The following is a 26,772-nucleotide window of genomic DNA, read 5'->3' as shown; positions in this document are numbered from 1 at the left end:
TGGAAAAAAAAACACACACACCTTCACCTATTTATTCACTGAGCCTTACTGTTTTCCTGTGCATAAGTCCTTTACATAGTAGATCGGAGGTGGCTGTTTCGTTTGCCAAGTGCCAGAAAGTAAATACCTCGTGGTGATCCCTACAGTTCCTGTTGGAGCCATTTATCTCTGATGATGGGTAAACTTATGCTGAAATGAAAAGCAAGCCAACAAGGGAAGTTGTGCTCCAGCAGTGACATTGGAGTGTGAATTTTATATAGCTTTTGTATGTTTTGGAAAATTGTTCCCTTTTATTAAACCATCAGAAATGGAAAGTACATTCTCAGCTGATTTGGCTAATTGGGTCTTAGTTTGAAGACTTCTGTCAGAGGTGATGATCCAGTTTGTTTTCCCTTTCTAGATTAGTTTTTTTAGACTTATAGAAGTTTATATTCAAAATTAAATTTCTTATCTTTTTTTTTTTTTTTTGCCAGTCCTGGGGCTTGAACACAGGGCCTAAGCACTGTCCCTGTCTTCTTTTTGCTAGCCGTCTGCCACTTGAGCCCCCACTTCTGGCCTGAGGAATTGAACCCAGGGCTTCATTCATGCTAGGCAAGCACTCTACTGCTAAGCCACATTCTCAGCCCAATTCTTGTCATTTTTAACGTGTCTTTACTGATGAGTAAATTAAAATGCATTTAATTTGAACTCTATATACTTTTTAAAGAATCAACTTTTATTCAAGGTGGATTTTATTTTATTTTATTTTATTTTTTATTTTTTATTTTTGGCCAGTCCTGGGGTTTGGACTCAGGGCCTGAGCACTGTCCCTGGCTTCTTCCCGCTCAAGGCTAGCACTCTGCCACTTGAGCCACAGCGCCGCTTCTGGCCGTTTTCTGTATATGTGGTGCTGGGGAATCGAACCTAGGGCCTCGTGTATCCGAGGCAGGCACTCTTGCCACTAGGCTATATCCCCAGCCCTCAAGGTGGATTTTATTTTATTGTGTAGTATGACTTGGATATCGCTTTTTCCTAAGTAGCAAACAATAATGATTTGTGTTTGGATGCTTCTGGTTAAGACTTGGCACTACAGCTGTGTTCTGGGTGGATTTAACGCCAATCTTATAGCATGATAGTCCTTCTCCTCCATTTATATACATGAAATAATTACGTATCTCCCATTGACCCAAGTTACATTTGGTGAATTTTTTTTTTTCCTATTAGGAAACTCAAAAGTCCTTCAAGTTTTGTTTTGTTTTTCCTTTGGTACAGTTCCCTAGCTTGTACTTAGGGCCTAGGGGCTGTCCTGGAGCTTTTTTTTTTTTTTTTTCTCAAGGCTAACACTGCCATTAGAGCCACAACTCCACTTCCAGCCTTTTGGTGCTTAATTGGAGATAAGAGTCTCCCAGGCTTTCCTTGCCAGGCTGGCTTCCAACTGCAATTCGCAGGTCTCAGCCTTCTCAGTACTTTTTTTTTGCCAGTCCTGGGATTTGGAACTCAGGGCTTGAGGACTGTGTCTGGTGTAGTTTTGCTCAAGGCTACTGCTATAGCTCTTAAGCCACAGAGCTACTTCTGACTCTCTATATGTGGTGCAGGGGAATAGAGCCCATGGCTTCATGCATGTGATGCAAGCAATCTACCACTAAGCCATATTCCCAGACCACCTTCTGAGTACTTAAAGTTGATTATAGGCATGAACCACTGGCTCCCAGCAAGATATGTGTGTGTGTGTGTGTGTGTGTGTGTGTGTGTGTGCGCGCGTGCGTTACTAGGAGTTATACAAAGGAATTACAGTTCCACAAATCCGGTAATTAATGAGCACAGTGCCTCTTGGACGATGTCACCTCTTCTTTCACTTTTCCTCATTTTCTCCCTCCTGTTCCTGCACACAAGTTGCACAGTTAATTTTTTAGTGTATATTGTATGTTAAGTACTGTGACTATATTCGTTCACCTTTTCTACATCCTGTGACCCCTTTTTCCCCTACAGAAAAGACAAACAAAAAACAAAAATAAACTCCCCTGCCCCGCATTTTAACATTTCCTGTAATTTGTTTTGATAAATAGTACTTCAGATGTTTAGAGTACATTTGGTATTTTTGGCTAGCCTCGTCTCCTTTAGGGCTGGTAGTTACAGGATTATGGGCTAGTTCTCAAGATTTTTGTTTATGTAGAAATGTCTTTTGATTTTTCTTTTTCTTTTTTGCCAGTCCTGGGGCTTAGACTCAGGGCCTGAGCACCGTCCCTGGCTTCTTTTTGCTTAAGGCTAGCACTCTACCACTTGAGCCACAGTGCCACTTCTGGCCGTTTTCTATATATGTGGTGCTGAGGAATCGAACCTAGGGCTTCATGTATATGAGGCAAGCACTCTTGCCACTAGACCATATTTCCAGCCCTGTCTTTTGAATTTTTAAAAAGATTTTTCTTTAATGAAGATCAGTCTAACCTTATGTTAAGTAATGTCAGCTGAAACATTAATTGCTGATTATTTGCTTTTAGAAAATATTGTACCTCAATTTAAAAGTAAAATAATTTGTCTGTAATAGGTGATAAGGTTTTGCAAGAATTATCTTTTATTTTGGCTCATAGATATGCCGAAGTGAGTTAAAATATGATTTGAAAATAAGTAAACACCGATTGTACTGCAACTTAGAAAACTAATTTCTCAGGGACAGCTTCTCTAAGAGATAATAAAATTTGCTCTCAATTCACTGTAATCATATAAAATAGATATGATGCTTTTATTTTCTGATAGCACCAAACATTCCTCTAAGAAAATAAAAATATTATTAATTCTGAGCATGAATTTGCCTTATTTTCCCACACAGCTGTAGTTTAAATTTTTTTTTTTTTTGTTAAAATTCCTTTCTGATTCTTTGGTTTCCCGTAGAAAATCAGAGGCAGAATCCTTCCTCAGCTCAGCCTGTATTTGCAGTTGGAGTTTCTTTCAGACTCAGGAATGTCTGTATGTTCAAGCTTGGTTGCCTTGGTGCCGTGAAACACAAGGTAGCAAGCCCCACATAGCGTTAAAAAGATGAGCAGTGCTTGGGGTACAGATTATGGAAACTACAACTTGCCAACAAGTTCTAGGTAAAAGCTTGAACTAAATGTCTTGATCCAAAAAGGAAAAGCTCTGTTCCAAGGTGCTTTGGGTTTCAGTGAAGCTCACTGCATGACTATGCCTGAGATAGACTGTTCGCTTTCTTTGGCAACTTGTTCCAATTTTTTTTTTTTAGTGTATATATTTAATTATTATTATTATTTTTGTTCCAATTTTGTATCTCCACAATGGTCCTCAACTACCATATGGATTGATCTCTGAACAATTAAAGTTAAATGACATGTGATCTTTTGACTTGAAACGACCACTGAGTTTATGTTCAGTTAGAATGCAATGCTGTACATAGAAATTTTGTTTGACTCTCTTACACATTTTGAATTTGGAAAAAAAAATAGGGATGAGTAAGAAATCAGCAGACTCACATGAAATGAGAGGACAATGTGGAAATCTTGAGTTCTTTTTTGTAAGCCCAATTTATTTTTTATAAGCCTTGAAAGGAAGACAGTTTGTTCTTTGAAAAATTGGCCCAGGCTTTCTCTTTCTTTCTCAAATGTATTTCAACCAAAAAAACCTCACTGAGAGGAATAAGATGAGCGAGATTAGGAAATTAAAGAAAACACAAAAAAAAATTTTTTTAATATGAAAACACAACAGACCTGTAGAATCTTCCTTTAAAACAATTCTTAGGAGCTGCTGTCTTTCAATAGTCAGAAAGTCTTTGCTTGAGCATTTTTGTCACTACAGAGAGTAAATAGGATTCAGAGGTCTTTATTGTGGTTTTATAAATGTAAGTGTTACTGTTTAATTATGGAATTTCAGCAAAAATGAACTCCTACAGCCACATTTCTCCCCTCTCCCATTTCTTTTAATCTCTTACATTTAGACTAAGCATTTGAACAGCCATCACTAAGTGTTTCCACATTGGAAAACTCGGAGAACTTGGCTGGATATTAGTCTGATTTTCATGGGAGAGAATTATTTTTTCCCTTTCCTGCTTTAGAAGTCATTTACTATACTTCTATTTGGACTGAACTGGCTTTAAAAGCCAAATGTGAATGAGTCTAGCTACTAAACTTAGAGAACTGATTCATAATTTCTTGATCTAATATAGTGGGCTGTATTGTCATTGGCTAGTTCATTATTTCTGTGCCTGCCAACCCAAGAATGGAATCCAAGGCTGCTACTTAACCCTCTATGGCTCTGGCAATGCATTTCTGTCATCCCACTCACTTCTGAAGATGCCTGTCTCCTGAGCATCTGTGGGTCCTACATAGAGAGGTCTTGCATTCCCGGCAAATTTCTCTATCCCTGAAAGTGTTTTGAGATTTACTGTATTACATTTATTTTCCAATTACTAAGTGTTTTTTCTTTTTATTTCAGTTGTACTTTAACTTTCTTGTCTTACTGATATGTTCTAGGCTCTGCTTCAGGGAAGATTTAAAATAACTGGGAAATTACTTTTTGTGTAGACATTGTTTAGTCCTAAATTCATGCTCATGTGACATTTCTTTTTCTTTTTTGCCAGTCCTAGGGCTTGAACTCAGGGCCTGAGCACTTTCCCTGGTTTCTTTTTGCTCTACCACTTGAGCCACAGCGCCACTTCTGGCTTTTTTCTATATTTGTGGTGCTGAGGGATTGAACCCAGGGCTCCATGTATACGAGGCAAGCACTCTACCGCTAGGTCATATTCCCAGCCCTCATATGACATTTCTACTTGGACTAACAGTTATTTAAAGCATCACTGAAAAATCCAAAAGCTAACAACAAAAATCACAACAAACTTTCTGGTAAGGGTGTAAGACAGCCCCTTACCCTTGGTTTGGAAACTCTTGTCTAAGGACCAAGGAGACCATGGAATGCATTTGGCATGTGGCTCACTACCCCATGAATTTGTAGACTAAATATATTCTTCCTTGTATGGCTCATTCAGAAGATGGTGTCATTCTCTAAAATTGCCATTAGCACCTTTGTAAAAATGGCTGATGGCAAATGATATATTAAGGTTCTTGATGATTTGAATTTAATGTTGTTTCATTTGAAGTTGTCAGGGTTGATCAATATCCCTGCTTTGCCCGGGATAAGAAATATTTTTTTTCCTTCCATTAAAAGCTTGAAAAATTAAAATAAGCACACACTTTCCTCACCTCCCCCCGCCCCCCAACCTGGGTGATTTGCAAGGAAACCAGGTGGGCAGAATGTAGGGGATGATGTAGAGTATGTTATATGAGGGTGATTTAGGGTAAATTGTCTGGGCAATTCAACTCTTTAACTTTTTGATCTAGTTTCTGGATGGCAGAATTACCTGCTAGAATAATTCATGCACTTTCTATTAAAAAAAAGGTAAACTGTAGTCCTTCTGTACATCACTTTGACAATAAAGAAATAAATTTTAAAAAATTAAAAAAGGTAAATTTACTTTCCTAGTGTGATGTAAAAACAAAATAAAAGGAGACACTAGGTATTTGAACTTGAGGTGATCCTAGCTAAGACATGCATAGTGTGTATGTGTGTGTGTGTCTCCCTGTCCCTTTGTCTTTCTCTCCCCATCTATCTGTCCTTTTATTTTTCCTCTTCTCTTAGATCAGGTCAACTACTTTAAAGAAAAGTGGACAAAAGCCAGGCATGGTGGTGCACACTTGTAATCCTAGTACTTAGGAGGCAGAGGCAGGAGGATTTGAGTTTGGAACTTACACAGCCAGATCCTATCTTTAAAGAAAAGGAAGAAAGGTATGAGGGACAAGGTAACAAACAGTACAAGAAATGTATCCAATGCCTAACGAATGAAACTCTAACCTTTCTGTACATCAGTTTGATAATAAAATTTTGAAAAAAAAAGGAAGAAAGGAAGAAGAAGAAAGAAGGGAAGAGAAAGATAGGTGTCTTAGCCAATCATTGTCTGGCCTGTGAACTTGCTGAGGGGGGCCTGGCATTTATTAACTGCTGTATTTTCCAGGTTGCCTTAATGTCTTGCTTCTTTCTTGCTTGGTCTCTAGTAATTGTATTATGGGAGGGTAATGAATAGCAGATTGTTTTATGTTTTTGTTTGAGTCATTAATATGTAGGACTTTTGTAAGTCACAAGGAGAATACAAAACAAATGATAAATAATAGCATTTACAAATGATAAACAGCATTTCAAAGAGGACCAGAAAACAAAGAAAGGTCTTGTAGATATTCAAAGGAATAAGGCAGAAGAACAGAGGACCTTGTATGCCAAGAGGATAGATTGGAGGTTGCTGCAAAGAGATTTGAGGATGACTCACTGTAACTTTCATCTTTTTACTACTATGTGTTTTCTTAGACAGAATTAAAGTTTCCTTTATGGCTTCAGAATAAAGTTCGTGGATCGCAGCACTGTTTTGGCATTTTTGAATCAGCTAACTGATGTTATGGGTAGCTGGCTTAAGCAGTGAAGGATGTTTAGCAGCATCCTTGGCCTCCATTCACTGGGCACTAGTGGATAGCACTGGGTAGCACTCCCTCCTTCCACTTTTGACAGCCAAAAATGTCTATAGAAAGCCAAGGGTTCAACCTTATTAAAGTACTGTATATGCATGTGTGGAACACACAGGTTGGAATAGTTAATTTGCATACATTGAAAACATGAATGGCAATCTACTTCTAGGTGTGGATGCTAGTGGGAGGGAAAGTAAAAATACTTTAGGTATGAGTGAAAATTGAACAATGAAAACTGTTTAACTTGATTTGGAGAGTCAGATGGGGGAGAAGAGAAAGTAATAGAGGTGGTGATCTTGTTTAGGTATGTTATGCATTTATGGATGTGCCAATCTCTTTTGTACAACTAACTGATGCTAATAAAAATGTGAGAAAGGAAATATCTGTAGATATTGCTAGTGTACTCTGAAGAGTAAAATTTGCTATAGCTTGAGAACTACTGCTTTAGGGCTTATAATTTTTATTTCTCTTTTTCATGAATATCCTGCACAAACTATAACCAGGGAGGATTGATGGGCAAACAATTGTTAGACGTTTTTCTGTTTTTTGTTTTGGTTGTAGGCATTTGTAACTCAGTCATCAATGTTGGGAATTATACTAGCTCCCTAACAGTCCTGGGCTGTGATATGGCTGCATTTGTAGGTATTGCTGTGAAGTGGGGAATTTCAGCTCTGGAATTTAGGGGAATTTATCAGTTTTCAAAAGAAGTTTTTACAGAAGTCTGTGCTGTTTTTCAAGTGTTTTAGGAGGAGCTATCAATTTAAACATACCATGTAAAAATACATTCATGTCACAGTGAAGTTCCCTAAAAGCTCCCATTGAACACCTCACTGGGCACACACACACTGATAGCGGCTTCTGGTTTCTGTATGTCTCTGACACCACCTTCTTACCTAATGATACTCATGAGTTATTTTAGTTGAATTGAAATCCTGGCTGTCAGTTATGCTTGAAGGATTTTCTCTTGATCTTGAAAGACGAAGAGAGAGGTGCTGGAAGGCAGAAAGCTTTAGCTTATATTTGTGCACAATATTAACAAACAAGTACATGACTGTCGGCAGTGTTTGCGCTTCCATTTGAAATCTTTATCTTAAGATTGGTGGTGGATTTGGTGAGCTTGCTAACTCTGGAGAGGGAATGGTGTTGATACTGGCAGGGGTTTTTCTTCTCTTTTGTTAGAGTCCTCCAGGTGTGCCTCTCTCAGCCTCTACCCTAGCCTCAAGGTGATTTCTAGCAAGTGCTTGAAGAAGTCTTTATTGTAATCTGCTTGGGTTAGTGTGCTATTCATGGAGGAAATTGACCAACAAGTGATGCAAAGGATAGTAGACTTCTTTTTAAGTTGTTTCAGACCTGTATTTAATCCTTTAAAAGCCTGAAAATACGAAGAGTTGTTCTAGTTCATAAACAGTGAAACAAAAGCAGAGATTTAGGGATGCACTCTTAAGTCAGGGAGCTAGGTGGATAGAGGTGAGCCTGCCTGACACGTCTTTCATTAGCAGGCCAAACTGATGCCTAAATCTCGGTGATGTTCCAGGATTCTTTTCTTTTTTTATAAAGAGGCCTGTTCTCTAAATTGTGTATTGGGTCACTTAGTAAAAACAGGACCCCAACTAAGTTCTGCCTTCAATTTGGATCACATTTACTAGTTCAAAAACATGTGTAGGGAGAAGGAAAGTATGTAGGTAGACAGTTGCAGCTGAAATGAATTTGCTTAGCTTGTACACAGCTCTCATTCTCTTTCTCTCTACTCCCCCTCTCCTTTATTTCTCTCTCCTAACTTTTATTGTAAAACAACTTAGGTCCAGAGAAAAGAAGAGAGTACAGAATTATATGCCTGTACCCAGTTTCCCTTATTATTTATATCTTAGGATATTTATGTCAGGGCTGGGAATATGGCAAGTGTTCTTGCCTCGTATACATGAAGCCCTGGGTTTGATTCCTCAGAACCACATATATACAAAAGGCCAGAAGTGGTGCTGTGGCTCAAGAGGCAGAGTGCTAGCCTTGAGCAAAAAGAAGCTAGGGACAGTGATCTGACCCCGAGTCCAAGCCCCAGGACTGCCCCTCCCCTGAAAAAAAAGATATTTATGTTAACATCCACTTGTTGCAGCTAATGATGCAGTGCCTAAGCATTTATTCACAAATATCCAGACTTCATTGAATTTCCTCAGCTTCAGGTAATGTCCTTTTTCTGCTCCCACACCCCATCTCGAATGTTGAATTATTATTTATCTTAGGCTGTTTTGGAGTGTAACAGATTGCCTTATTTTGATGACATCAACATTTTTGAGTCATCCTGTCAGATCTTTATAGTATGGTCCTTCATTGAGATTTGTCTAATGTCTTTTCTCTGATCATTCAACTGAAGTTACAATATTGTAGATGAAGAGCACAGAGGTGAATTTTTGATTCACCACATCATACCAAGAGTGCATCTAACAAAAATGAAATTGTTATTTACCTTGGTAACCTGGCCGAGGTAGCATTTTTCAGTGTTCTCTGTGAAAACGGTAAGAGCCTCAAACAGCATTACCCACTTTTGTGTATTGGACTTTGGAAAGAAGTCTCTGTGCAGCCCACATCGAAAGAGTGCACTTAATTACAAGTGGAGTTTCTATGTAAACTTTATTTGGGTTCTTCTGCATAGGAGTTTTATCTTTACTCTTCCATTTGTTTATTCAGTGCTTATATCAGTGTGGGCACTAAGACCCAGATGTTTACTTTATAGTTTGCATTATCATATTTTGTTTTGTTCATACTGGTCCAGCTTTGACCTTTGGGAGCTATTCACTATGACAGACCTTTGGTTTTTTATGAGCCTTTGAATTGCTTGCTTCACAGTGTGGAGTGGCAAAAAGCTGCACTTGTGAGGGTTAAGATTTGGGTTTCAGCTCAGTTGACCTATTTTCACCTTTGTGTTTCTGTTATCTACTACAAGTGTTTAGCTAACACAATTGTAAAAATCAAATAAATCTAAGAGCTTCTCACAAGCTAGTTCTCAATCCTTGCAAGTATTTGGATGTTAAAGCACATCATTTGACTTCTATCTCTGAGTCTTCCAGTTGCCCTAGGATGTGTTTTATTGAATGAACTAATGCTTGTTCAGTGAATGTACTTGAAGTCAGTTGTTTAATGGGAACTTTGGGGGAACTTTATTAGGACATGTGTCTGTTTTCTATGACATGACACATTTAATGGTTCCTCCTTATCCCTTAAGAACTGCATAGGGACTTCTGTAACATAACTTGTTTTGAAATTGACAAATTCTCCAATGTCATGTCATTTATTTACCCAATTTAATAAATATCAACTGACAAACTTTTCTTCTGAACATTTTCTTTCTTTTGGTTATCTTCATCTCCTTATGTCACATACTTCTAGTTACTTTTTCAAGAAGCAAACAATGGGCTGGGTACTGGGGTGGTTAACACCTGTAATCTAGCTACTTAGGAGGCTGAGATCTGAGGATCCTGGTTCCAAAGCAGCCTGGGCAGATAAATCTGTGAGACTCTACAGTTAACCAACAAAAAACTAAAGTTAGAGATGTGGCTTAAGTGGTAGACAATGCACTAGCCTTGAGCAAAAAATCCAAGGAAGAGAACGAGGCCCTGATTAGGTACTTAGATGTGATATTTTCCAACATATATTTAAAAAACATGAAGTAAAGGAGATTACATGTTGATGTTTCTCTAAGAGTTGAGGTTTGTGTTTTGTTGTTGTTTTTTTGAGACAAGATCTTATTGTATAGCCCTGGATGCCCTCAAACTCAACATGCTCCTGCCTCAGCCTCCTGAATGCTGGAATTTCAGGCACCTACTTAAAACTTGAGTTTTGAAATGACAAGATAAGCTGGCCTTCTGTGAAATAGGCATGGAACACTGAGTCCTTTAGGTTGTTTATTTTCCTCCTCCTAATTATGTGTATATATATAAACATATTTACATATTTTAATTTATACATACACATTTTAATTTATATACATACATATAAAACTATCAGGGATTCTCACTGGTCTTTACTAATTCCTGCATTAAAAAAGCTTGGACAAAGACATACTGGTATTGTGAGAAAGATGTGTGATTGGGGACAGGAGCTAAGGCTGTAAATTTATAGTGGGCTTGTACATTTTGGGGTGTTTTACCACAGCATTTAGGTGATAGCTTGGGCTCTGAGGTTCTTTGTAACAGTCCTTTTATTCCTTTTGCCAGAATAAGAAAATCACCAACTCATCTCCCTCTCTGATCTTTTCCAGAGCAAATTTTTTTATCTGTCTTTACTAGGAAGCTGATCTGATTCCTGTCCTCTAACTGACCAGTACCTAGAATGTCAACAGAATGACTCATGTCCCCAACATCCTGTCCTTGTTCTGGAGAAAGGGCACTGTTTGCCTTTGGGAAACAGAGCTGCTTACCTCTATAGAAAAATGTCAAAGCATTGCTTCAGCTTTGATAACTTCTGATTGTTTTTCTCTTGTGACCTCCCCCCCCCCCCTCTTTTTTTCTTTATTGGAGATTGAAATCAGTCTCTTGACTAGAAGCCAATCACTGTGTTACGTGGGTGACACCCTAGATTTGACTTTGTGCTTTTCTTTTGGTTGGTCATGGGGTTTGAACTCAGGGCTTGAGTGCTGTCCTGCCCTTCTGCTCCAGGGTAGCACTCTATCACTTTGAGCAACAGCTCCAACTTCTAGTTTTCTGGTGGTTAATTGGAGATAAGAGTCTCATAGTCTTTCCTGCTTGGGCTGGCTTCAAACCTTGATCTCAACCTCCTGAATAGCTAGGATTACAGGTATGGGCCACTAGCACCTGGCCCTGACTTTCTGCTTTCGTTGTAGAATTTAGAGCATTTTCTTTGGTTTATTTGTGTTTATTATAGAATGATTTGAAATAATTGGATGTGTAAAATTACATATGACAAAGTTTTGTGTGTCTGTGTCTGTGTCTGTGTGTATTTGTGTTTGTGCTGATCCTTAGGCTTGAATTCAATGATCCTTAGGCTTGAATTCAAGGCCTAGGTGCTGACCCTAAGTTGTTCCACCAATATTAGTGCTCTATCATTACAGCTAAAGCTCCACTTCTGGCTCTTTGGTGGTTAATTGGAGATAAGAATCTCAGTAGACTTTTCTGCCAGGCTGGTTTTGAATCATGATCTTCAGATCCCAGCCTCCCGAATAGCTGGAATTACAGGCATGAGCCAGTGGTGCCAGGGTAGATGTAGTTAAAATTTTAAGAAATAAATATGTGCTATATATTGAGTCGTTAATCAGAAGCTAAGGGAACGTGGCAGAGTAAAGGTTCTTCTGATGTGTGGAATATCCTGTTACAATTTAGCCTTTAGATGGATTTGGGGAAAGTCTTATCTCTTGTGATTTTACTCAAAAGTTTACTGAGACTTTTTAAAATTGGCTATGAACTTTTCTAATTTCCTATTGCTATGAGTGTATGTTGCACATTTTCTCCACAGTGACACAGAATGTCTGCAGTGTATCCTCTAACTCTAGTGTTAAAGAATGTGACTTTCATGTTATCTGTATTGATAATGTTTTCTTGTCACTTCCCAAAGTTATGTGCTATGTTCTGAGGGAGGAGAGGGATGGACTAAATTTGTTCTTAGGCAATGGTATAGGCTTTGTGAGGTTAGAGTTGGTGTTAACTGTAGTAGGGGAAGGAGCCATAGGAACGAAAGAGACTTTTGGCCAACTTCGCACAGATAGCAGTCTCTACACTCTTGGCCTCCTAGGTTCTGATTGTCATGATGAGTGTGTAATTTTCATCCTAATTGAATCTTTGTTTTTGCTATTATCACCTCCATTTTACAGATGAGTCAATGAAAAATGGAATACTAAAAAAAACTCAATTTGTGTGCCCCAAATACTGCTGCTATCATGGGGATCCCAAATCCAGTTCTTACTACTTCCCTTCCATCAGTGTTAAGGATTGAACCTAGAGCCTTGAGCATGCAGTGCTCAGGCTCCCAGAGCCTGTGCTCCCAGAGTACAGTGCTCCCAGAGCTCATTCTCCTGAATTGTCCCCAGATCTAGAGTTTGTATTCTAACTTGGCACCACATCCTGCCACATGCTTTAAGTAAGAGGTGTGCCTTTACATGACTTTTTTTTTTTTTTTTTTTTTTTTACTGATTTGGAAGTTCATTGTTTCTTTTCTTTTTTCTCCCCTCATTACTCCTTGGTGCCTGGCACAAGATTGCAATATATTTTTATTAATGATTTAAAGGCAGTAAATGTGATGAGTTGTCAGTGGAGGGATGGGGGTGGGAAAAGGTTCTGTGAGTCACTCAGGCTTATTTAGCTTGCTTTTGTCACTTGTAATCCTGCAGAAAAAAAGAAAACAGACAGAAAAACAGCATTAACTTCTGAGAAATAGAGTACACTAAAACTCTTTCCAGGGTGGTTGGCACATGCAAAAACAGTCAAGAAGTGACTGCTATATATTTAATACTGACTGTTAACACCAGAAAGGAATCTAAAATGTTTCATTCACTTTCTTCTTTTAAGATTGATAGAGTGAATATGAGGCTTTCACTCTATCAGTGTCAGATACTATTTTTTGTTTCTTTCTTTTTTCCTTTCTCAGCCATCAGGAGAAACTCCCAAAGCCTCTGTGCCTGTCCATGTGGCAGGTAGTCAGCCAGCTAGTCTCCTTTTCTCTTTCCTCCTTTTGGTGCTTACATTCCTCAATACACTGGAAAAGTCTCCAACTCTTTTTGCCTACTAAATTGTGGCCGAGGGGGCACAGGGTGTTTGGTGCAGTGAAGTTCATGCAATCTATGTCCCTTCCCCTTCAGCATGGGTGTTTACACTTGCCTCTTCTACTCCAGACACTTGGCTCTTGCCAGTGCTGTTCCAGCTTCTCAGGAGTAAGAGAAAGAAAGGGTGCACCTTTCACCTCGCCACCATTTCACCTTATTTATTTATGTGGAGATAGGTTTTCTAGGTAGAGAAAATGGCATCACCAGGTATGACTAATAAAAAAAGTACTCCCCCTCTCCCCCAAGACTCCAGTGTAGACCCTGGCACACAACAGGTGTTCAATAGATGAGAACTAGAAATGAGCAATCCCTCTAGCTTTGCTTGTACAGGGTGAGAATTAGATTAAGTGACTTGTATTAGTAAACTACCCTGCTATTTCCCTCAGGGTCAAAGGAATAAAATAATTGGGACTTAGGGAGTTTCTCTGGGTAGTTGGATGAGTATAGCTCCTCATACAGAATAAAGCATATATTTGAAATTTATGTCACACAGAGAGCTTTGCATGAACTTCTATTGCAGCATAATCATATATTGAATTGTCCTGATATTTTCTGGTATTTGGGTCTTACATCTTCAAAAACTTGTTTTTTTTTTTTTTTGTGCTGATTCTGGGGCCTGAACTCAGGGGGCCTGGGCACTGTTCCTGAGCAGTTTTGTCCTATGCTAGCTAGCATTCTACTACTTGTGCTCTGGCTCTACTTCAGGCTTTTTGGTAGTTAATTGGAGATAAAGCCTCATAGACTTCTCTGCTTGGACTGGCTTCAAATTGAGATCCTCAGATCTCAGTCTTCTGAGTAGGTAGGATTTCAGGTGAGAGCCACTAGCACCCAGCTAAAACTTAAATCTTTTAAAAAGGAAAACCATTGTTTTGTTTTGAGGCAGAGTCCCATCAGTTAACAGGAGGCTGACCTTGAACTTGCTTTATAGTCCAGGCTGTACTTGAACTCACCATCCTCTTACCTCAGCTCCCTACTCCTGGGATTATAGGTGTGTGCCACCACACTTGGCTCTAAAACTTTTAGAGAGTCGTTAAGTCTGTTTCATATTCTTTAGGATATGCTAATGTTCTTTTTGGATCCTCATTGTATTATGCACTTTAGGATGAGTGAATAAGTTTGCCAGTTAGTTTATGAAACATTTATGTATTTAAAACCTGTAGGAAGCAAGTATGCAAAAATGGCACAGCTAAACTGTTGGTAGGCATTTTTTTCTTGTTCATTTTTCAAAAGGCATAGACTCTAAGATCAGATTAAATGAAATTCAGGAATTGTGTGCAAATTGTTTTGGGTGCGTGCCTTATCTTCCTTGAATAGGTTCTCACAGATCTGGCTGAAATGCTTCTGTGCAGATGCTTAAAAATGTCTGTTTTCCTGGCTAAGAACACAAAAGGGATTGGAGAAGCTTGCATGCTTATCCTCTTTAGGCATTTAAAAATCACAGGAACCCTTAATGAAATGGTAGTAGTATATCCTTTTCCTATTCACCTCTTACCTCATCTATGTAACAAGATGCTAAGGTGTTTTAAGGATATCAGAGCCCAGTTCCAGATTATTAGCTGAGCTCTGCCCAAGCTTATCGTGTACAAGGTCAAAAAAATTCTGGATTAGGATTAGGATATGGAAAATGACAGCCAGCTTAATTGCCTCTAATATAAAAATGAGAAAAAACATCAGTGACACCATGTGTTTTGGAGGATTAGCATAGAGAAAGGCAATAAAATCATGGCTCCTTTGCCCATACTAAAGATGGAGAGCAACCCTCTTTCAAAGAGGCCAAGAGCAGGACTGAGTTTTTAAAAAAGAGTTCTTTAAAAAAGAAACTAAGAATCATGTCATCTTGCTCTGGCTGGTAAGTGAAGTGAGCCAGACCCAAAGAAACATGGACTCTATGGTCTCCCTTATAGGGAATAATTAGCACAGGTTTAGGCTAGTCACAGCAGAGGATCACAAGAGCCTAATAGCTATGTATGAATGCATAAGATGATGCTAAGTGAAATGAACTCCATGTTATGGAAACGACTGTTATATCACTGTTGTAATTACTTTCAACATGCCATGGAAACCGTAGTTTCTATTGTTGATGATCCTCTTGTGGATCCCTTCCTGTGGTTGTACCCGCACTATTACTGCATCTCATCTGAGTACACTGGATACTGTATATACTGGTATTAGAACTAGGGAAGTGAAAGGGAATATCAAAATTGAGAGACAAAGGATAAAAAGACAAATGACTCCAAAAGCAATACTTGTAAAACCATTTGGTATAAGCCAACTGAACAATTCATGGGGGGAGAGGGAAAGGGAGTGGGGGAGGGGGGAGCGAGGGAGGAGGTAACAAACAGTACAAGAAATATACCCAAGGCCAAACGTATGAAACTGTAACCTCTCTGTATATCACTTTGACAATAAAAAAAAAAAAAAAAAGCTAAGAGCAGGAGTGAGTTTTGCTGACATTTGGGGAAGTTAGGGAAGCAGTAGCATTGAAGTGGATTGATTGTTGTGGGTTTTTGTAGCCTGTTGGGTTTGTTTCCTGTTGAGGCTGCATACCATGAAGAGGACTAAATGAAGTTGGGATCAGTCTGGCTGTTGATAGTGCTTCTGGATACAGAGAGGTGGTCCTGTAGCTCAGTGGTTTGGCAACTGGAATACCATTAATGCAAAAAACTAATGATACTGATGCTTTATTGAGCACTCCAAATACGCTTTTTCCACGTAACCCTCAATATAACCACATTCAGGTGTAGCATGGAGGACCAAGTAACTTGCCCAAGGTAATATTCCTTTGGAATGGAGCTGGGAATCAAAACTGTGATGTGATAGTGCACCTGCTAGATGAAATTAGGGATATCTGAATAAAGGAAAATGGAACCAGAGGAACATTCCAGAAGTGCAGAAGCCATAATAGCTTGGCAGTAGATTAGGTATGTGGACTTTGGGAAAAATGAGTAGGAAAAAGGTGATCAGAAAGCTTCATTTCTGGAGAAGAAACAATGTAGGCGTAGCATGTATAAACAGTAGGTTCTGTCTCAGTCATGTTTCTGGATTGTTCTTCCTAGACTACAGCCAATAGCCTCTAACCAGTGTTCATTCATCTTTTAGTCTTCTGAAAACAGCTGTCATTCAAGTGCTTTCTGTTGATGTGTAATACTGGTTGTGAGTGTATTGACTGCCTAGGAGTTAGATGTGGGAGCCCTGCTAAGCTCAATTTCTCTAAATTATTTCTCCCACCTGCTGGCTGCAAAAGCCACTAAGTGTAGTGATAATAGCTATCTCTAGTTAAAGAAGAGTAAGCGCCTGGCTCCTGAATTACTTAAAGCAATTTTGTAAAAGAAGCTTTCTTTTCCCTTCCTCCTTACCCCCAGCAAATATTTTGTTAGAAACTTCTGAAGCCATTTGGTTTGGTTAACTTTCAGTTCCTTTACTGAAGGACAGTCAGCCAAATTATTTGTCCTGAGAGAACTCAGTAGAAGCTGGTAAGTTTCAGTAATAATCAGATAAAATTGATTTGAAATGGGAAAGTGAAATTATATTCCCTAATGTCTGGAGAAAGAGTAGGTATCATTGATTTTGTTGGGGGAAGGAATATGAATTGTTCTGTACCCTGTTAGTGGGAAAAGAATGCTTTGAAAGAGAAGTAACCTATACCAATTTTCATTAGGAATCCGCCCCTAGGTCATCTTTGTTCCTTAGCCACACATATTTTTTTTTTTTTTTCCCTGAGATGTGGTGCTGGAAGCTGATCCTAAAACTCATCCCCCTCCCCTGCCCTTTCTTAAGAGAAATTTAAACCATCGTAGGCTAAGTAAAGCTTCAGCCAGCTCTTTCCCTCATTACAAGTAGGATTATAGCTCGGCTCAAGTATAACCAAGTCACCTAAGGGCAGAGCACATTGGAGAGCCTGGGTCCTATAAGATTACCATAGAGATGAAAAAATCTCTGTCTTCTAGTAATAAGCCATCTTATTTATGTGTTTGTGCTAGTGAAGCCTGTGCTGCCAGTCAGGTGGAAGCGTAGCATGCAGTTATGTACATGATGTGTGACTATGGGAATAAATGACTGTTACTGGTCTGTGTATCTAGTATGTTATACTATTTATCATTAGTGGTATTCATTCTTACCTAAAAAAATTATAAAAGCGTATTATAGAAAGTATGCCCAGGTATAATAGCAACAGCCACATACATTTGATACATTTGATATTTACCACACATGTCTGTCTGTCTGTAGTACTGAAGTTTTGAACTCAGGTGCTTTGGGATTACTAGGCAAGTACTCTATGACTTGAGCCATGTCTCCAGATTTTTCCTTTAGGTTCTTTTTCAGATAGAGTGGAGTATTGTGCTTTATCACTTACCTGTCAACCCAGTAGGCTTGGAACTGTATCTTTGTAACCTTTGCCTCATTCTTGTTACAGATGTGTACTACAGTATTAGCTTGTTTTGTTGATGTTAGGTCCTCTCCCTGAGGGCTCCATGTAGATGCCCCCACCTCATTAAGTCTCCACCCAGTTACCTGGGTAACCTGCAGACCTGGAGGCAGTTACCTCCCCTTTCCCTGAGGTCACATCCTAACCCACCTGGCCACAACCCTTGCCCCTGCCCTAGATATAAGGCAGGGCTGGGTGGGGGTCTCTCTCTCCCTTCTCTCCAGCCATGGATCATCTTGGCCACAGGCCAGCAGTTCGGTAATAAACTTTCTTTCCTGCCTGAATACCGCGTGGTGTTCTCCTTTACCGGCTACCTACTTTAAAAACGTAACAGTTGAAATGGGTCTTAATTTCCCCTTGGACTGGTCTTGAATCATAATCTTGATTTCTGCCTCCCAAGTATCCAGAATTGTAAGAATGTGCCACAGTTGTCAGGCCAGCTTTTACTATTTTTACAACTTTGTGTGATGTTCACACAAAAGTCAAGTTGCCTAGATTCTTTGAATGCTCATTGTTGAGTGACATCTGACTATTGGAAAAAAGGGTGGTCATTTTTACCAGCTAGAGCCAGGTATCATCTATCTTCACCTCCACCTCTGTTTTCACTCCCATTAAATCTTAGCAATTTGTAGCACTCTTAGCAGTGAAATTTTTACTTCAGTTACTCTCCTGTGGCCAAATTTGGTGTTGCTGAGCACTCATTATCCTTTTATTTTGTGTGGAAGATGATTATGAGCTTTCAACTGAGGTGATAACTACTACCCAATGAACTTTGTGAGCGAGTAGGAGTACCAGAGCCCTCTTGAGCTGCCACACAGCAGTCCCACATCTAAGATCATTAGAGCATCCCAAGTGTCATTTTGAGGACAAGTCCTAGGTCAAATACTTAATTTTGGATAATTTTCCTCTTAAGATTTTTTTTTCAAATTTTTATTATAAAACTGATGTACAGAGAGGTTACAGTTTCATAAGTTAGGCATTGGATACATTACTTGTACTGTTACCTCGTCCCTCATACCCCCCCCCCCCGCACTCCTCCCCCTTTCCCTTTCCCCCATGAGGTGTTCAGTTCACTTACACCAAACAGTTTTGCACGAATTGCTTTTGTAGTTGTTTTTCTTTTTTTACCCTGTGTCTCTCAACTTTGGTATTCCCTGTATACTAGTATTAGAACTAGGAAATTGATAGGGAATACCTCTTAAGATTTTATTCCCAGTGTTAACTCATCTACACAGATCCTGGGCGCAATCTCACTTGTGTTTAATATTCTTCCAGGTTTTCCCTAGGGCACAGAGTGTTGCTCAGAGAAAGGACACAGGATTCCTCCAGTGTTTGCGTTATGTAAAGGAGACTGGTTCTACTCCTTAGCTTTGCCTTTGAGCTTTGGGCAGGTGGCTTTTGAGCCCTGTGACACTACTCTTTTTTGTTGTTTTCATAAGCTTACTAAGGCACAGAAAGAATATCAAAAGCCATACTAACTCCCTCGGGAAGAGGAGAATAGAGGGGAAGGGGGGGAAATGTGCAGGTTTCTTATGAATCTTGTTTGAGGGACCTTTGAAGAAGAATATTTTTATATACATGATGATTTTTGAAACCTTAGGAATAAAACTTTTGCCATTCTTGAGTTGAGTTGGTCTGAGCTCCTGTTAATAGGAGGAGACCTGTTCCCTAATGGGGTGAAATCCAAAGGAAAGGCTTTTTGGTTCTTGTCTGGTATGCATGCATTTCATGGCATGATTATTAGCTGTTTGGAGACATTCAGCCCCATGTCTGCAGCAGTGATTTTATAACAGCCATGATGGACAGATGAAATATTGACAAATACTGAAAACTGAGGGCTGTTATAGAGAAAGTGGTAAGCCCTTTGGTGTCCTCTATCTGCCTCCTTCCTATTCATTTCTACCTCCACAGCAGCTTTGTTATTGGTTTGTTTCTATATATTTCTTTTTGCTTTCTCCTTATACCTTTCAGTGCAGGTACCAGACAGAGACAGCCTTTGAAGTTACCACCTTCAGGGAACAAACGCCTGGTATAGAGGATAGAAGTGCTGTTTTACCTATTGTAGAACAACAACAATAAAAAAGCCCCACTATCACTGAGAGAAAACCAAGGAGACCTTCTGGTAGATAAAAAGAGAAACTGAGCTGGAGATGTAGCTTAGTGCTCATCTAGAGTCTAGAATGCATGAAGCCTTGGTTCATTTAAAAGCCAAAGAAAAAAGGAGAAACTTGGATTACCTCAATCTGAAATTACCAGAATATTTCTGTAGCTAGTATCTGATTAAAGGTGTGATTTGAGTATTTGTGTGTGTATGTGTGTTTGCCTATGTTTGCTTGTTTCCTGGGCACATGCTCTACTATTTTGAAACATACTCTTAGCCAAGATAATCAGAAAGCTAAAAGCTAAGGAAACATTTGCACATTCTTTCTCAACCAAGCAACCAGGTACTTTGTTTGGAACTTATGAATTTGATATAATGGAGCAAAAATGGTTGAAACAACCAGCCATTTCTTCATTCAGTCCATCAAACTGATGAGGAAATAGACGTTAATAAGTCAGCTTCCTTTCAATTTTCCCCCCCCCAGTCCTGGGCCTTGGACTCAGGGTCTGAGTCCCTGGCTTCTTTTTGCTCAAGGCTAGCACTCTGCCACTTGAACCATAGTGCCACTTCTGGCCATTTTCTGTATATGTGGTGCTGGGGAATCGAACCCAGGGCTTCATGTATACAAGGCAAGCACTCTTGCCACTATGCCATATTCCCAGCCCTCCTTTCAATCTTTAAAAGTATTAAACAGAAAATTAATGGAAAAACATCTTATTTAATCTTTCAAATTTCCCTCCCTTCCTTTTCTGTCATTTTCTCTTACCTTGAAGAGTTAACAAATACAAGAAAATAAAGGATATCTTTGTAGAAGATTGGCATTTCAGGGAAACTGACATTTTGGAAGATGAGAGCAACACAAACTGTCTCTCAAACTCAGGACCACAATTATACCTGGATTTTAAGAGAAGGACACAACTGGGCTAATCTTTGTAGAAACTCATTCTGTGTTTATTCACTGGCCATTTTGCTTGGTTGTCTGAGCTACATTGTTTGTGGGCCTTGAGAGGCATGGCTTGTGTTATTTTTCATTGCATTCTTGACATGCTTAAAAAAAGCTACAATGTACTGTAGTTGATTGATGCAGGGAAAGTTTGCTGCATCTAACAATAGTCCTTCTCCATGAAACACTCCATTGATACTTTTAGAACTCATTACTGCTAACCAAACAGTAGTGGTTTTTATTACTGTACTAAAGGAGCCTGGTACTTGGAGGCTGGGGCTTGGGGGAGGAAGAGAGGGCGGGGCAAGGAATGTGGGCAGGACAAGTGGATCCCTTTCCACTATTAATGTAGCTAGGCAGAAATAGTAGGCAGCTTCCAGTAAAAACAATGTGATAATCTAGATACAATGCGGAATTTAATGTGCATATGCAAGGATAAGCTAAATGAATTATTTCTAGCTGAGAGGAACAAGGGCTTTCTCAGTGAATAATCAGCAAGACAGCAGAGTTTTTCTATGGCTTTTCCAATAAAGTAATTTGCTTTCCTAAACAGTGTGGGGAGTCCAACAAATGAGTTGTGAAAGATAGGGATTCTGAGGAACATAAGATGGTTTTGGCAGGCTCCTACTGACACTGACACTCACACACACACACACACACACACACACACACACACACACACACACACACACACACACCCCCCCAAAAAAACAAAAGACAGCTTGTACTCTCTCATAGTTTTTCCAAAATGCTTGGGTCCTTCCTTCCTTTTTGCCCTCTCTTTCTCTGTTTTTGCCCCTTTTTAATTTTATTTTTTGTTTTTGGTGTTTCAGTCAGTCATTTCTCTGTGCTATGAGTACTGTTATAGATGGTTTATGTCAGTTATCTTTCAGTTTTTCTGTTTGGCTAACATGTGTTATGCATTCCCCTCCCCCCCTCCTTGAATTCTTTTGGGTTAAGAAAACAATTTCAACTAGGCATAGTGGTGTATTTCTGTATACTCCACAGGGGGCTGAGGCAGGAGAGGTCACCAGTTTGAGATCAGCTTGAGTACCGAGTGAATTCAGATCCTGTCTCAAAAGAAACTCCAAACAGGGAATGTGGCATAGTTGTGGAGTGCTTGCCTTGCATGCATGGAGCTCTGGGTTCGATTTCTCAGTACCACATAAAAAGAAGAAGCCTGAAATGGTGCCGTGGTTCAAGTGGTAGAGTGTTAGACTTGAGCAAAAAGAAGCCAGGGATAGTGCTCAGGCCCTGAGTCCAAGTCCCAGGATTGGGGGGCGGGGGAAGATACTCCAAACCACACCAAGACAAACCAAAATACAATACCCTTCCCCAAACCACTTCCCCTCCCCCCCAACTCAGATAATAAAAAAACAAAACCAAAGAAACCCAAACAATGGAAAAGGAGGAAAACCACCAGTTTGTTTAGCTTTTTCTTGTGAACTTGTTAACTATATGTCCCTTTCTGTTGGTGGTTATCCGCAAGTTACAGGAGACATCTTTAGCTCACTACAGTTGGCATACGTTCTTTGTACCTCTTGGTTTGGGTGCTCTGCTTGCATTTGGAATAGCTTACTGTGTCACAAACCTCAGTAGCTGGAATGATGGCATCCGACTTCTACATGAGGTCCTCCCACAGTCATTCTTACTGCTGAGCTTCATCAAAGCTGTGTTCCGTGTCACTTGCCCTTGGACATAGATACTGCACTGCTGACTTGTCAGCTTCCTAGAGCAAGGACAGCCACTTTCTAGTGTTCCAGAGAGGCTGTGAACTCTTAGAGCAACAGCCATTCCACCCCTCCTAGTGAGCTATTCTGCATGGTGGCCTCTGTACAGCTCTGTGGAGGTCAGTATCCACATTAGTGCAGGAGAGCCTCAGTCCATTTTGTGTAAGCCCAAGTTTTTAATCTGCAGCCTCTACCAGTACTTTCTACCTGTTTGTGTCAAGGACAGATTGAGTTATTTTTCTCATTCCATATTGTACATGTTCACCTTAACTGTAAGTCGACATACTGGGTGAGAAGAATTTTGGCTGCTTCTTAGACTTGTTGAGCATTGTGTACCTGAAGCATGTTAAATACCACAGACTCCCAGTACAAAATACCTTAATATAGATTTAGCTGTGCTGTGGGTCATAAGTGGCTCATAAGTAGGTCATTTTAAATTCTCCCGAGGAAGTTCCCAACAGAGGTGTGAACCTCGTTCCTCTGTGGCAGTAGTGTGTTCTCTTAAATTAGGTATGTGCTTATGTGCATTGTGAGTGTGTGTGTGCGCGCGCGTGTGCGTGCCTATGCTCATTCTTTTGTGCTTAAAATGTGACATCCACTTCTTGAGGAGTTTTTGGAGTCATGCTTGGTCTGTCCATCGTAGTCTCTCCAGAAGCAGCTTCGATGTGGAGATTTAAATTCTGCATCCAGCTCTGTGTCCTTCTGAATACATGAGCCTTTCTGTGCAGTGGGATGATAGCATTTCCCACTTCATGGCTTGTTGTAGGAAGGAAGTCTTATACTGTCTTCTAAACATGACCTGGAAGTGAATGACTCTACAACTATGATTTGTACATTGTACCTCTCTTCCAGTAGTTTCCATTTGGACCATTTACAATATAGACATTCTTCAGGTAGGATTTGCTGTTGTTTTCTTTCTTTATTCTTGAAGTGGGTATAATAATATTTGCAGTTAAGAGAATATCCCTCCCCCCCTCCACTTCTCTCTTTAAAGACAGAGTCACCCTAGATAGTTTATGTTGGCCTTGATCAGCCTCATAGGTGCAGGAATTATAGGTGTGTACCAACATACTTGGATTTTCCCCTCTTCTTACCTATTCCATACTTGGCATCTATTGCAAGGATATAAAATTTATTCCAAAATGAGCAGTTTTGAGTTTCATGCTACATAGAAGTAAAAGCAGAGTTATTGCCACTGTTGATAATTGCAAACTTTCAGAGAAGAATTTCTCTTTCTCAAAATCAAAAGTGTTTATTGGCATTGTACAAAAGTTTCCAGTCATGAAACATATATTACAAATCATTAGAGGAAAAGAAGAATACCACAGAGATTTTTTTAAAAGATACATTAGCAAGAAGTTGTTTTCCTAAAGAAAGACACCTTAGTTGATGGGCATTGGCTCTCCAGAGAAGTAAGCTTATTCTGCCAAAGTGAACATGGTCATCAGGGCAATAGTAGCAGTGATCTTATCCAGGAACATTCAAGAGCTGACTTCAGGTGCTCCTTCCCAGAATTACCAGCTCATGACAAGTTTGGCATGTGTGGCTGAGAATTGGAAAAATCTCCATTTGTTGTAGCATTTGCTAAGCAAGAATGGAAGAGGGTCTTTGGAGGTTCCAAAACTACTTTGTGTGACATACTTATAGACCCCTTACCTAGTCCCTAGAGGCACTGTTGACATTGTCTTCTCATATAGCCATATTGAGAAGATAGAATTCCTTTTTTGCCATTACACTTATGAGAGCTGGAGTAAGGATTTTTTCTGGGATAGAGCAGAGGAGTTGGTGTATTTATCATACTTCTAGAATTGGCTTGAAAGCGATGGTCCCCTCTTTTATCAAAGCAAGATTGCTAGATACTGACAGTAACTTGTTTTAGTCTTCAGCTTTTATGAAGAATAAATCCATTTGTTTCATTTCTTTTTTTTTTTTTGGCCATTCCTGGGCCTTGTACTCAGGGCCTGAGCACTGTCCCTGGCTTCTTCCCGCTCAAGGCTAGCACTCTGCCACTTGAGCCACAGCGCCGCTTCTGGCCGTTTTTTTTCTGTATATGTGGTGCTGGGGAATCGAACCCAGGGCCTCGTGTATCCGAGGCCCTCATTTGTCCGAGGCCCAGCCCTCATTTGTTTCATTTCTATAAAGTACTTTGCCTGAGCTCAGCTTCCACTGGACAGGGCTGGCTAGATGTTTAGGAAAGTGTCTTGGAAATCTCAGTTTGTATAGTTAAAGAGAAAGAACAAAGCTGGAGTGGAATCCACTGAGCATGGACCCCTTTCCTCAGCTCAGTGGCAGTCTTTGCAAATGAATCCCAATGGGAAGTACCAACTTCTGGCCAAGCCAATCATGTGCTAATTCTATGATTTAAGGACTCTTTCAGTGAGATAAGATTTTAGCTGCTATATTTAACTTTTCATTACATCCTATTGGGATAAGTTTTTATTTCCCAAACGTCATAGGCATGACCTGGAAATGTGGGTCAAGTAGGCTCATAGAATTAAAAATAAAACAACCTAACCAACTTCAAAATCTACCAGCTATGTCTCAGGTAATAACCGGGGCCTCTGATAGTTACTCACGTGTGTGAATGTGGATGAACAGAGGATGACCTCTGTTTCTAACATAGGCAGCACACTTTCAAGTAAAACTTGAAACAATGATACGCCATTTAGATTTGTAGATTTTGGAGTTAAGCCTTAATTATTCAGGTGTACAATACCTTCTCTACAGAGTAGGGAATTGCTGTGCCATTTATCATCCAAGCTCATTGGAAAAGGTAGTTGCCTAGAGAAATAAGGCTGTGTGCAAGGTTCCTTATGTTAAAGAGAACGTAAGAGTTTGCCTATGAGTGTGGGTGATTCATGCTTCCTTTCTCATACTCGAGATCTGGAGGCTGAGAGATGACCTTTGGAGGTTTATATTGCGCTTCAAGTTTCCAGATACACAATTCAAGGTTCTGGCATCACCAAAAGAGTTTGTGAGTCTGTTAAATAATTTTGAAGTGCACAGACAATTCTTTGGCTTTTTGTCCGCTGATGGTTAGGGCCAGAATCAGCCTTGTTGCTGGTCAGTGTGGCATGCTTACCATGGGGTCGAGAGGGTATTTGGCAGTAGTCCAAGGCATTGTGTTTTCCTGATCTCTGCTCACATACTCAGGATCCTCAGGCCTCTGAGCTTTGGACTGAGAGGTTACTTTTTGAGGAAGATTAGAGGGAGAAAGTATGCTGGCATGTGATTGATTGTGTCTTCTTTTCTCATCTGATGGCTGATACTGCTTGAACATAATACCTCACCTTCCATAAGCCTTGTTTTGTCAGTTCTAAAAATCCCAGTGAACCACAGTGTTGTTTTGATCTGCTTTCTCTGTTTCTTTGTGCACCAGTGAGTGTGAATAAATACACTGATTTGTCTAAAAATACCCCTAAATACAACAATTTTTAAAATTACAGCAGTTCTGTTTAAAGGCAAGATGAAATTTAACTGCTTACACAGTTTTTAGATGTGCCATTCAACGACAGTAGGTCCATTCGCATTGTTGTACAACCACTGCTGCCACTATCTATCTCTACAACCTTGTCTATTTCCCAAACAGAAACTCTGTCCCCATGAAACACTTAACTCCTTCTTTTTTCTCCTTCCCCCAAGCCTGCTTTCTAGTCTCTAGGAGTCGTCTATTCGAGATAACTCACCGAGGAAGGTCCTCATTTAGCACATGGTTTTCAAGGTTTGCTTTTGTTATGTGTCTCAGAACTTCATTCTTTTCCATGCCTAAAAGATATTGGATCTAATGGATACACTGTATTTATCTACTCATCTGCTGATGGATAGTTGTTTCTGATGTTGTGAACACTATTAGACAAGTACTTTAGTGCCAATCTTTTTTTTTTTTTGGCCAGTCCTGGGCCTTGGACTCAGGGCCTGAGCACTGTCCCTGGCTTCCTTTTGCTCAAGGCTAGCACTCTGCCACTTGAGCCACAGCGCCATTTCTGGATATGTGGTGCTGGGGAATCGAACCCAGGGTCTCAAGTATAGGAGGCAAGCTCTCTTGCCACTAGGCCATATCCCCAGCCCTAGTGCCAATCTTTTAAAGTATATAACTAAAACTAGAATTGCTGAACCTACAGTAATTCTGTGTTTAACTTTTTTGTTTGTTTTGAGCTCTTCCTGTCTCATCTCTAGAGTTCCAGGATTGCAGGCAGGAGCCAACACACCAGCTTCTGTTTAACTTTCGAAGAGACATCATACTGTTTCTGACAGCACTTATACTACCTTACAATGGCATTACAATTCATGAGGGTTTCCTCTACATGCTTAG

The 26,772-nt window shown here is 39.8% G+C and overlaps 1 protein-coding gene across 4 annotated transcripts in view; it reads left to right on the top strand.

The window, feature by feature from the left end:
* Fmnl2 (formin like 2) overlaps positions 1–26,772 on the top strand; it is a 279,290-nt gene that overhangs the window by 49,436 nt on the left and 203,082 nt on the right. The gene's annotated exons all lie outside the window — the stretch shown is intronic.

The sequence above is a fragment of the Perognathus longimembris genome, chromosome 4, assembly GCF_023159225.1.
Source record: "Perognathus longimembris pacificus isolate PPM17 chromosome 4, ASM2315922v1, whole genome shotgun sequence".
NCBI lineage: Eukaryota > Metazoa > Chordata > Mammalia > Rodentia > Heteromyidae > Perognathus > Perognathus longimembris.
Note: the sequence above shows the minus strand (reverse complement) of the source record. Positions and strands in the feature narration are given on the sequence as shown.